At 41.7% G+C, this 12,816-nt stretch overlaps 1 protein-coding gene and 3 non-coding genes across 4 annotated transcripts in view; 1 reads left to right on the forward strand and 3 right to left on the reverse strand.

Annotated features, from left to right (window-relative positions):
• LOC130182457 (rap1 GTPase-activating protein 2-like) overlaps window positions 1-5,806 on the reverse strand; it is a 33,390-nt gene extending 27,584 nt beyond the window's left edge. The window contains exons 1-2 of the mRNA XM_056397423.1: window positions 5,494-5,806; window positions 31-66 (exon numbers count right to left, since the gene is read on the reverse strand). The gene's annotated coding sequence lies outside the window, so the exon portion shown is untranslated. The remainder of the gene's footprint in view (window positions 1-30; window positions 67-5,493) is intronic.
• A 4,581-nt stretch (window positions 5,807-10,387) lies between these two features.
• On the reverse strand, window positions 10,388-10,469 carry trnas-uga (transfer RNA serine (anticodon UGA)). The gene has a single exon. It is a non-coding gene; the product is annotated as a tRNA-Ser (tRNA).
• A 1,654-nt stretch (window positions 10,470-12,123) lies between these two features.
• On the forward strand, window positions 12,124-12,195 carry trnaa-cgc (transfer RNA alanine (anticodon CGC)). The gene has a single exon. It is a non-coding gene; the product is annotated as a tRNA-Ala (tRNA).
• Window positions 12,196-12,671: 476 nt separating this feature from the next.
• trnav-uac (transfer RNA valine (anticodon UAC)) lies at window positions 12,672-12,744 on the reverse strand. Its single transcript has one exon. It is a non-coding gene; the product is annotated as a tRNA-Val (tRNA).
• Between the last annotated feature and the right edge of the window lie 72 nt (window positions 12,745-12,816).

The raw sequence follows: 12,816 nt of genomic DNA on the forward strand, positions 1-12,816 counted from the left end.
GATTTCACTTCAGTCCAAGGTGTTACTCACCGAGCTCTGAGAGCGCTGACTGTGGATTTATCAATCCTGCAGGGGGGGGGGGGGGGGGGGGGGAGAGAGAGAGAGAGAGAGAGAGAGAGAGAGAGAGAGAGAGAGAACGATGCTGTTAACATACTGTCTCTTTCACTCAACTCTGATAACAGGAAGAACATTCAGATATTACAGCTGCATACTCTATTAACCTTAGTAACCTGTGTGTGTGTGTGTGTGTGTGTGTGTGACCTCAGAGGTTCACAGCAATAAAAACCCTTTTTATTAAAGTGCTACAGCAGTAAATCACACATTTACATCACACACACACACACACACACACACACACACACACACACACACACACACACACAGGCTGTAAAAGTCACTCTACATGAGATTTAATCTACTGAAAGTTTGATGGACGACCAGAAACATTTATTAGTACATCAGTTTATTATCAGGACACAGCGTCACATTCTCACACAGGTCAGAGGTCAGAGGTCAGAGGTGGCCACCAACGTCACACACATAAGACACTTCTAACACGTCTTTGTTTCAGGAAGGTCCAAACTTTAAGATGTTTTCAGACCTGAGGAGAAACAGTGAAGCTGGTTCTAAAGTATGATCTCATCTTCTTCTACATCACAATAACAGCTGATGTCACAGCTGATGTCACAGCTGATGTCACAGCTGATGTCACAGCTGACTCACAGCTGATGTCACAGCTGATGTTGATGTAACTCTTGGAGTACTGAGCCCCTCCCCTCAGGTGAAGTGGTGAAATATGATCTGATGAAGATCACAAGGGAAGAGGAAAGGAGACAAGAGGAAATAAAGGGGAAGGAGAGAGGAAACAGAAGAGGAGACAGGAAAGGAAATATAAGAAAAGGAAGTAGGAGAAGAAACAAAAAGAACCTTGAAGAGGAGAGAGGAGGAGAAGTGATGTAGAAATGGAAAGTGAGAGAGAGTGATCGACCTTAATGTTAAAAGCCTGGATGTATGATGACTCAGTGAAAACTCAACTCCCACAAGTCATAAATAACACAGTTAGGCTGCACACACACACACACACACACACACACACACACACACACACACACACACACACACACACACACACACACACACACACACACACACACACACACACACACACACCTCTCTAGATTTTCCCTAGAAAACACAAAGATGTCCGAGGATCGGAGATTGATAAGGTCAAAGACACACAGATGAAACGCTGTGGAGCTGCAGAGACGCCAAAGCTCGTTTATTACAAAAAAAAAGACATCATCATCATCATCATCATCATCATCATCATCATCATCATCATCATCATCATCATCATCAAGGAGGTTATCTTTTCATCTATGTTTGTCTGTTTGAGAAGGAGATGTAGAAGGAACGACAGGGTATAAAAGGAAATCAGGGTGAAAAGAAGCAGAGTAGGACGTTTAGGAAGAAATGAGTTACAGAAGAAAGGAAAGAAGGAAAGGTACGTCCGAAAATAGGAAGGAAGGAAGAATGTATAGAAGGAAACAAGGATCTATAGAAAGAAAGAAGGGGGAAGCAAATAACTTTTTCAACTGCAAAACTACAAGTGTCCTTAATTGAAATAAGGACAATTGGTAGGAAAGTAGGTGGTATGGAAGGAAACAAGCGGGTATATCAGATAAGGAGTGGTGGTAGGAGATAAGGAAGTTTACAAGGAGGGAAGGAGGAGGAGGGACAGATTAGGAAAAGAAAAGAAAGCTGAAAATGTGAATGATTGAAAAGGAGGCTTGTGTAAGAGTTTCCACTCACTAACACACACACACACACACACACACACACACACACACACACACACACACACACACACAAAGTTGTGTATTCTGGTCACAGAGTTCTGACAGACCGACTGCAGACTGAGATTTACTGAGGCGAGAACGACACGTAGAGAAGCTCCTTTACACTCTGTTGTGAACCAGGACTTCTCTCCCAGTAACCATCGAACCATCAAACCATCAAAACCATCGAAACCATTAAAACCATTGAACCATCAAAACCATCAAAACCATCGAACCATCAAACCATCAAAACCATCGAAACCATTAAAACCATTGAACCATCAAAACCATCAAAACCATCGAACCATCAAAACCATAAAAACCATCAAACCATCAAAACCATCAAAACCATCAAACCATCAAAACCATCGAACCATCAAAACCATTGAACCATCAAAACCATCAAAACCATCAAAACCATCGAACCATCAAAACCATTGAACCATCAAAACCATCAAAACCATCAAAACCATTAAAACCATCAAAACCATCAAAACCATCAAAACCATTAAAACCATTGAACCATCAAAACCATCAAAACCATTGACCCATCAAAACCATCAAAACCATTAAACTATGGAACCATTGAAACGATTAAACGATCAAAACCATTGAACCATCAAACTATGGAACTAGGGATGTAACGATGCCCTTTTTAAACAGGAGGGGGCGGTGCCAACTTGCCACCGCCGCCATGTCTCTCGTTCCGTCTGACCCAATACCTGACAGTGACGTACGACGTCCAACACGTGAAATCAAAAGTAAATTACGCCCTCTGATGTTTAAAAAGGGCATCGAGATTCATTTTTCATCTCAGCCGATTTGCATCGATTTTTAACTGTCTCGCGATGCATCGTTACATCCTTATATGGAACCATCGAAACCATTGAACTATCAAAACCACTGAACCATCAAACCCTCAAACCATCAAAACCATCGAACCACTGAACCATCAATACCATCAAAACCATTGAAACATCAAAACCATTGAAACTTCAAAACCATCGAACCACTGAACCATCAAACCATCAAAACCATTGAACCATCAAAACCATCGAACCACTGAACCATCAATACCATCAAAACCATCAAAACCTTGGAAACATCGAAAACCATTGAACCATCAAAACCATTGAACCATCAAAACCATCAAAACCATCAAAACCATCAAACTTCGAACCATCAAAACTATCAAAACTATCAAAACCATTAAACCATCAAAACCATTGAACCATCAAAACCATTGAACCATCAAAACCATCAAAACCATCAAACCATCAAAACCATTGAACCATCAAAACCATCAAAACCATTGAACCATCAAAACCATTGAACCATCAAAAACACAGAACCATCAAAACCATCAAACCATCAAAACCATTGAACCATCAAAACCATCGAACCATCAAAACCATCAAAACCATTGAAACATCAAAACCATCGAACCATCAAAACCATCGAACCATCAAAACCCTCGAAACATCAAAACCATCAAACTATGGAACCATCAAAACCATCAACAAACACCCCCACCCCCCTTTAAAACTGTGCCTCGTCCAAACATCCAATCAGAGCTGTGTTTAGAGACATGTGACATCACATTAAACCAAAAACCAGCTGAGCATGAACATAAATAGGAAAGAAATACATACATATTCAGGTCAGACACAGTCTTGTTGGTTGTACAGTGCTGTTGCCATGGTTACCTGTAGTTTAATACACCTTGATTTAGAACAGTGGTTTGACAGTAGCTTAACACGCAGCTTCATATTCAGACACGCTCAGATCACAGGGAGTCTTCACAGACTGTGTGTCCAGCTGTCTGTATGAAGATCCTCTGACTTACAGCAGCAGGACTGATACGAGCTTCTGTAAATTAACCAGGACTGAGCTCATTCTAACTCACATGGCGCAGCAGCAGTTACTTCATTAATCATTTATACTTAAGACTTCCTGCAGTTTAGTCCTGACCTTGAGGTTGCCCGCCAATAAAGAGTTCCCTCATGTAACTGCCAACAATTCTGATACGACCGACCCAGTGGGACACAACATGCTAATCAGCTTCTCAGACAGAGCCAGGCTAGCTGTTTCCTCTTGTTTCCAGTCTTTATGTTAAGCTAAGCTACCTGTTTCACCTTGTTTCCAGTCTTAATGTTAAACTAAACTAGCTGTTTCCCCTTGTTTCCAGTCTTTATGTTAAGCTAAGCTACCTGTTTCCCCTTGTTTCAAGTCTTAATGCTAAGCTAAACTAGCTTTTTCCCCTTGTTTCCAGTCTTAATGTTAAACTAAACTAGCTGTTTCCTCTTGTTTCCAGTCTTTATGTTAAGCTAAGCTACCTGTTTCCCCTTGTTTCCAGTCTTTATGTTAAGCTAAGCTACCTGTTTCCCCTTGTTTCCAGTCTTTATGTTAAGCTAAGCTACCTGTTTCACCTTGTTTCAAGTCTTAATGCTAAGCTAAACTAGCTTTTTCCCCTTGTTTCCAGTCTTAATGTTAAACTAAACTAGCTGTTTCCCTTTGTTTCCAGTCTTAATGCTAAGCTAAACTAGCTTTTTCCCCTTGTTTCCAGTCTTAATGCTAAGCTAAACTAGCTGTTTCCCTTTGTTTTCAGTCTTAATGCTAAACTAAACTAGCTGTTTCCCCTTGTTTCCAGTCTTAATGCTAAACTAAACTAGCTGTTTCCCTTTGTTTCCAGTCTTAATGCTAAGCTAAACTAGCTGTTTCCAAACCCATAGGATTGTACTGCCCCCTCACTTGAGAGTTGTTTCAATTTTTCATGCAACTCTTAAGAATTAGTCAATAATCAATTAGTCAATCAAAAGCAAATCAATCTGTTGGATGATCATTTTAGTTTTTAGCAAAATGACAGAAATGTACAGACACTTGTCATAGATGATTGTGAAGTTAATATCTTTGAGTTTCACAGACAAAACAATTAATCAATAATGAAAACAATAATCAGTTGCAGCCCTGAAGTAAATGAATGTTTTATTCAAAATGAGAAACTAAAAGAAAACAACCGACAAGTTAAACTGGATCAGAACCAAACCCTGCTGTGGACACGTAATGGATTTCCTTTGGAGAAAGACAAATGATCAACTGTGAAAGTGACACAATATAAATATACACACAATGCACATTTAATTTAATTAACATGATCTATATAACTGATGGGAACAGACACCTGCAGCTGATCTGAGAGCAGGAGCTTCTGTCCGTAAAACTTTCTGTCAGTTCCTGACAGAAAGTTGTTCATTAACTGCAGCAGTAAAAGGTTTTTTGTTCGCCGTCGTTCGTCTGGAAACAGAGTGAACGTATCTCACGCTGACGAAGATTAAACATCAGCTGCAACAGCCTGGAAAGTTTTCAACCAAAGCCATTCACAGAAAGTCTTAAGCACTCCGCCCACGTTACTGATCCCGTCTCATCTCACAGCAGCTCAGAAAACTAAAAAAGATGATTTTACTCATTTGTTTTTTGTTTTTGTTTTTTTGGAGGGGGGGGCTGATGCAACCATGATGTCACTGTGATGTCACTTCAGTGCAGCTCAGGCTGGAAATGAACTCAAAAACCCTGAAAGTGCGAGTAAGAGAGGTGATGAGATCATTCAGCCATTCACCGAACGACGAGACACGTTCACACTCGTTCACACTCTTACCATCCGAAGCCTCCGAACGACACGCTCCTCTTCCTCCTCAGCATGGTCCCTCGCTCGCCCTCTCCTCCTCTTTGTCTTCCCTTTCTTCTTATTGTGTCTGGATTTTCCTCTCTCTCTCCCTGTCTCTCTGCCTCCCTCTCTCGTCTCTCTCCTCCCTCCTTCTCTCTCTCTCTCGTCGTTCTATCTCCTCATCTCTCTACCTATAAATACTCCCATCTCCGTCAGACGCCCTCCTTCACACGCTCTTACCGCCTCCCTCTCTCTCTCTCTCCTCTCCTACTATCGCTCTACCTCGCTCACTCACTCTGTCTGCCTCTCTTTATCCTCCGGCTGTCTTCTCCTGCCGTTAATGTTTCCCTCCTCCTCCACTTCAATTCACTGCACACACAGCTGGGAGAGAGAGAGTGGGCGAGAGACATAAAGAGAGAATAGAAATGGAGGTATTTCTGGTGTCCTCTCTCTCTCTCTCTCCGCCCTGACGATGCAGAGACGCCGTGGGTCTGAAAACTTATCATACATAATAAATGGAGATAAATGGACGGATACAGGCGTCAGTTTACTGGATTAGATGTTATGTAAGAAACTGAAGCTGCAGCTGAAGATGTGACTTCAGAGAAAATGAACTGACAAACCTTCAGCTCAATCAGTCGACACACAACTGATGATCATTTATTTGTCTCAGTGAAAAAGGCAAAAATATCAAAGATTTCCTCTGTTTCGAATCTGTATGCTAAGCTAAACTAGCTGCTTCCCCTTTTTCCAATCTGTATGCTAAGCTAAACTAGCTGCTTCCCCTGTTTCCAGTCTGTATGCTAAGCTAAGATAGCTGTTTCCTTTGTTTCCACTCTGTATGCTAAGCTAAACTAGCTGCTTCCCCTGTTTCCAGTCTGTATGCTAAGCTAAACTAGCTGCTTCCCCTGTTTCCAATCTGTATGCTAAGCTAAACTAGCTGCTTCCCCTGTTTCCAGTCTGTATGCTAAGCTAAGACAGCTGTTTCCTTTGTTTCCAGTCTGTATGCTAAGCTAAACTAGCTGCTTCCCCTGTTTCCAGTCTGTATGCTATGTAGCTGTTTCCCCCTGATTCCCACCAACCTACCTATAGTTTCGGTTACACGTGGTAACCCTGACTGTAGTGAAGTGAGTCAGCTGGCTGTAAGTGGGGGGGTGGGGGTGTGTGTGTGTGTGTGTGTGTGTGTGTGTGTGTGGGGGGGGGGGGTGTTCCTCCAGCTCCGGTAAACTGTAACTGTAGTTTTATCCAAACACTGAAATGGACTGTGTTAAGGAGGTTAATATCTCACAGCAGCTACATTCATTTATACAGAGACTTGAACACAACAACCAGCTGTGTGTGTGTGTGTGTGTGTGTGTGTGTGTGTGTGTGTGTGTGTGCGTGTGTGTGTTCTTTTGCTGAAAAGAAGGCTGAATTTGGAGGCGGTAGGTAGGCCCAACATATCCCAAGATGCATTGCGAGCCAGTAATGAAAGCAAACAACACAGACAGACAGACACTTTTAACTGTCAGTGTTGTGTTTCAGCTCAGGTCAACAGCTGTTAAAGCCCGGGGCCTTATAACCTCAAGTTTTTGTGAAAAAAAGTTTTGCCAAGGTTACTAGGCAACAGGAGCTGTGCTTTGCAACGGCACGCACAGCTGGTGACGCACAGCGTTAATCCTCTGTAGATCAGACCGTCTCATTTCAGTTCAGCCTTCATGGTCTACGATGGGCCGCGCCTTCGTAGACCACGTCCTCTGAAGGACGCGGCCCCTGAATTGTGACACAGCTATAGAGTACAACAGCACTGGGACCTTTAACTGGGACTCCACAGGAGACTGTTCTGGCTCCGTTCCTGTTCACCCTGTATGACACAGCTTTTGTGGCGTGCATCAGGAACAGGCAGGAAGAGGAGTGCAGGGATCTGACGACGGCCTTCAGTGAATGGAGCGACAAGAACTGCCTCCTTCTGAACACCTCCAAGACCAAGGAGATGGTCATGGACTTTCGGAGGTCTAGGTCTGTGCTGCAGGAGTCTGGACTCACTCAGGACTGTTGTGGAGAGATGCATGCAATGTAAGATGGAGGCCATCTTGGACAATACCAACCATCCTCTCCACAACATCCTGGCAGGACAGAGAAGCAGCTGCAGCAAACGTCTCATGTCACTGCAGAACAGAGAGGTTCAGGAGATCCTTTGTTCCCACTGCCAGAGGAAGTGGCCTAATCTAATTATTATTGTTTATTTATTATCAACTGTTATTATTATTATTATTATCACCAATGAGCTATTGGACACATGAATTTCCCCTAGGGGAAAAAATAAAGTATCTATCTATCCACGTATCACTCCTCTTCACAGCTGTTCTATCAACGTTAATCAGAGTCACATTAACCTCGTTATCGATCTCAGACTGTAACAAACAAAGATGAAAATATTTCAGAAATAACGTTTGAATGAAACGATGTCTGGTCGTCAGGAGAGGAAGAAGGAAGAAGGTGGATCCTTCAGAAACACCTGAGGCAGCAGCTAGTGTCACTGTGCAGGTCAGGAAATGTTTATGTGTTGCTTAGCAACAGTCCAGCACCAGCCCAGTTGAACTACTAGTAAATGATGAAATAAACAAACAGATCATAATCTGTTGTTGCTCATTGAACTAACATGGCGCTGGTAGAACATCACACTGAGGGAGAGATGAATATCAGCTGATTGTCTCTGAGCCAATCACAGCCGGGCTGATATCCAGAACTACATCACCAGCTCAGTGTGATGTTGGTGTGTGTGTCTGATCAGTCAGATCATAAGGTTTGTGTTTTACTGCTGTTTAAATGGAGGCTGTTCTGTGGCTGTTTAATAATGTGTCTGGTGGTCGTTCCATATGATCTGGATTATTAACGGTCATTTTGACCTGGAGTGAACTCTGGTGCGTCTCTAACACAGGACGGACGTTTTTGTCTCCGAGCCCAAACTGAGTCAACGCAGTCAGCTGATCTCACTCATCGAACCACAGGAACAACAAGGTCCTGCACACACCATATGTGTCGAGCTGTGTGACACCTCACCTGTGCCAGGACAGGAGGAGGGGCGGGGCTACAGCCACACTCAATCAAACCCCACACATTCCTGTTGAATTAGAATAAGGTCACTTCTTCACTTCTGTTACAAACGTTCTGAATGTTACAAACGTTCTGAACTTTTGTAACATTAAAGTTCATATTAATATAAATATTAAATATATTCACAGTTTCTGTCAGGAAGCTGAAGACGGTCGCGCCATGAAGAGACAGGAAGTGAGAGACGTCATGTTGTTGAACAGGGACATTTTGTTCTGATGTTAAAGGCCAGACAGAGCAGGTGGCCATAACACACACACACACACACACACACACACACACACACACACACACACACACACACACACACACACACTTATTTGTAAGGTAAACTCGTTGACATAACACATTCACTCACCTTTTACCTTAAAACCAAGTCTCTACCTGTGCAGACCTCACACGAGTCGTCATGGTGACACAAGCCCCCACCAGGATATAAAAACAAGCCCAAACACACACACAGAAACAACACCAACCCCCCCGGAGGTGAGAGACAGTGACAGTGTTATGTGGTTTCATCACTGTGACCTCACGTCGGCTCGTTACATTAAAGACCGAACACCGCGTCCAGCTGAGGCTCATGGGAACTCATCAGCTGTTTGATCAGAGGATCACCGGGGTTATTACAGTTCATCCTCAGGGGAACTTCCAGTAACAATGAGATGTTTCAGTCTGGACCAAAGTGGTGGACGGACCGACGACACCACCTGCAGAGCCATGATGCGTTCAAAGACAGAACCATGTGATCACAGTGTGATATTTCCTCTTTGGTTGGAGTTGTTGGAATTATTCTGATTATTAATTATCAATTACTTATTACGTTTTCTTAATTAGTGACTGGAGCCTTCTCTTTGGCCCGACATATGTCAAGTCATTCACGTTATGGTTTCAGACCACGAACCAAAACAAACAGGTAAACACACCAAAGTTCATGATAATTGAACCAAACAGCTCAGGTGTAAAAACCAGCCTGTACCACAACCAGGTCCTGACATTAACACGATACTGGTCAGGGCTTTGGGAAACTGTTCACTCAGCTCCATCAAAACAGAGGAATAGGAACAGTTAGTGGTTTCCTGAAATCACGTTTTTGTTCCACCAATCATTTTATCTGCTGTCAGACTTTACACCTGTGTGAAAGTGCTCACCTGGTCTGTTGTTGTCCTACCTGGACGACATCACAGCTCCATGTTGTTTCTTGTTGCTCGTCCCCATCAGACTTCTTCTTCTTCTTTTTCTTCTTCTTCAGATGAGCACAAACAACGAGAGAGAGAAAGAAGATCAGACTGAGGTTATCAGCATCAATTTACCTTCATCAATCAAAAAACACTGACTCCGGTTCACTGGTTCCCTTTGACGGGTCAACCTTCATGCTTCAGTCAAAAATCTAAATGATTTGACTTAATAAAAGGGAAAGCTAATAAAATGTTGGGAATGGTAGATTAGATTATCATTACAGTCACAGATTAATTTTCTTTCAATCAATTTAGGAATCGATAGATAGATACTTTATTTATCCCCTAGGGGAAATTAATTCTTTACGTATAATGCTGGTTACACATGTAAAAAAGCACAACACTTTACAGTTTTGTTTAGATCCAGACATTTAATCAAGTCTGTAAAAAAAAAACATGGACTACATTATCGCAGAGAAGTTACAGACTCTTTAAAATTCAGAGTTTAAGGTAACACCAGCTTCTGTGTGGGGTATTCTCAGCAGCAGGGGTATAAGTCCGGCACTGAATGTAAGTGAATCTAGTTGTAAAAGCAGGAAACTAAACGTGTATCCATCCGCTGCGAGCAGGGTTCGAACCTGCGCGGGGAGACCCCATTGGATTTCAAGTCCAACGCCTTAACCACTCGGCCATCGCAGCTTGCGCCTCCTGGCACCCGCCGCCATATTTCTTCGAGTTTTCGCATCGGACATCTTGTCACAAAATCAGCGTAGTTTAACGTGTACGGTCTTAAAAGTGAAACTTCACTACAAACACTGTTGGCGGTTTCTGCTCCGCTCGCTCTGCTGTCTGAGCGGATGGACACTTACCTGCTGGTAGCAGAGGTGCGGCACAGTCCCGGATCGCCTCCTAGAGAAGAAGCCATTTCCAAGGTTCGGCGTTCATATAAAGTTGATTACCGGACTGATGTTGACAACACGAACCCTCTGGACGGCAGGTGAACGACTCAGCAACCGTTCAGGGGTGTTGACGTGGATGCCCGGCGGGTACAAAGCAACAAAAACACGCTTTAGTCCGACAGAGTGACGCTTAATCCCATTCAACTCAATACAACGCGTGAAAAATCCAAGATGGCGTATTGTTGCATGCGATGCTGCTCCGCGGCTCGGTGCTCCCTCTAGTGGCCAGAAGCGGTATTAGAAAAATACCAAATAAAGAGCTGTTGTTAAAACAGAACAAAATAAACGAAATAAAATAAACCCTGTTATAGTCAGCCCCTAAAATTAAAGCAAATAAACTATTTTTGATGGTTAAACCGTTGACTATGAGGTAATAGTTTCAGCTCTGCTTGTGTATACTATTGGGTAGTTACTTTTGGAAGAAAGCATTATCTTTAATTAAAAAAAAAAAAAAAAAATCTAATTTAACTAGTAATTAAATATTAATTAAATATATAAATATATATAAATATATACGCATATATGTGTATATATACATATTTATATATATATATATATATATATATATATATATATATATATATATATATAGTACAAGCTGTACCTCAAAGTCATGCTTGGGTGCAGTACTTGAAAGTATTTAGTTAGATTTTACCACTGCAGAAATCAATATAAAATCAATATAAATAAAATATGAAGTATTTATAGAATATTTATATTAATTTTTCGTTTTTTTCATTTTAACACGAGTTTAGTACCTGTAATTATATGTACAGTGAATTGGACAGATGTGTCCATTAAATATTAATTTACTCAAGCTGTTCATGTTTGCTTTTTTTTTTTTAACATATATTTTGCATCCTCTTTCATCAGCTCAGAGTAAACATCACTTCCTGTTTGATCCAGGTGAAATGAACCTGCTCCGACAGGGTAGTTTATTAGAGTTATGAGGATGTGAGAATAATCTCTAATTCTAAGGGAAAGGTATTCTAAGAACAGGTAATGCAGACACACGATATTATGTTGCATTTCTTTGTTATTTTAGTTTATTACATTCACCATATTCAGTGTAGTGAACTCTCCACCCGACTACTACCTGTGAGAGACTATGAATGAGAAGAAAATGTCGCTGGAACAAACAGCACAACAGGACGAAGCGGAAGTGGAAAGTCAAACAGGACCAAAGAGACGGGTTCTGTTGATTCTTCTGTTCAGGGAAATTAATTGTTCATATCAGTGATATGTATTTTTCTGCCGGTTATCTTAAAGTACAATAAGTCTTTGTTTGAATTTGTCACGTGAAATGAAATAAAACTATTAACACCTCATATCTTCACCGCAGCCGTCTGTCTCACGGGTAAATACTGATCCCCGGCCCTCGGTGAGCACTGTGTGGGGATGTAGCTCAGTGGTAGAGCGCATGCTTCGCATGTATGAGGTCCCGGGTTCAATCCCCGGCATCTCCACTTTTTACAGAAACATGATTAGTTTCTGACTCGATGATAATCATCTCTAAGATGGTCAGAACAACACAGCTGTGTCTTGTGTAATCGCTTTTTTTTTTTTTTTTTTTTTTACAGCAAAATACCATTGAAGGAACCATGCTGAACACATTATTAAAGTACTACCACGTTTCAGACAGCAGACAAAAAAAAAACAACAATATTTTCAATACAAATGCAGAAACACGTTTTAAAGGTCGTGTGTGTCCGTAGTAACCGAACCCGCTTTTATTTTGAAAGTCAGACGTCCAAACCAGAAACCCTGTTCATTTTATCTTTCCTCTCTTCTGTTAAAGTCGTTTCTGAAAACGTAATTTTATTTTGTGACAATAACTCAGATTACAGACGGGGTCTTATTCTTTCTGCGTCTTGATGAATGTCTTTATAAAGTTCTGTATCTTGTTCTTTGTGACGCTGTTCAGGTGAATTCGTGAAAACGCTGGTTCCACTGGGGCTCGAACCCAGGACCTTCTGCGTGTAAAGCAGACGTGATAACCGCTACACTATGGAACCAGTCGCCTTCACTGGTTTTCATTATGAATATATTATTATATAGACATATAGACAGACACATCAGCTCCTCTC

Source organism: Seriola aureovittata, chromosome 15, assembly GCF_021018895.1.
Source record: "Seriola aureovittata isolate HTS-2021-v1 ecotype China chromosome 15, ASM2101889v1, whole genome shotgun sequence".
NCBI lineage: Eukaryota > Metazoa > Chordata > Actinopteri > Carangiformes > Carangidae > Seriola > Seriola aureovittata.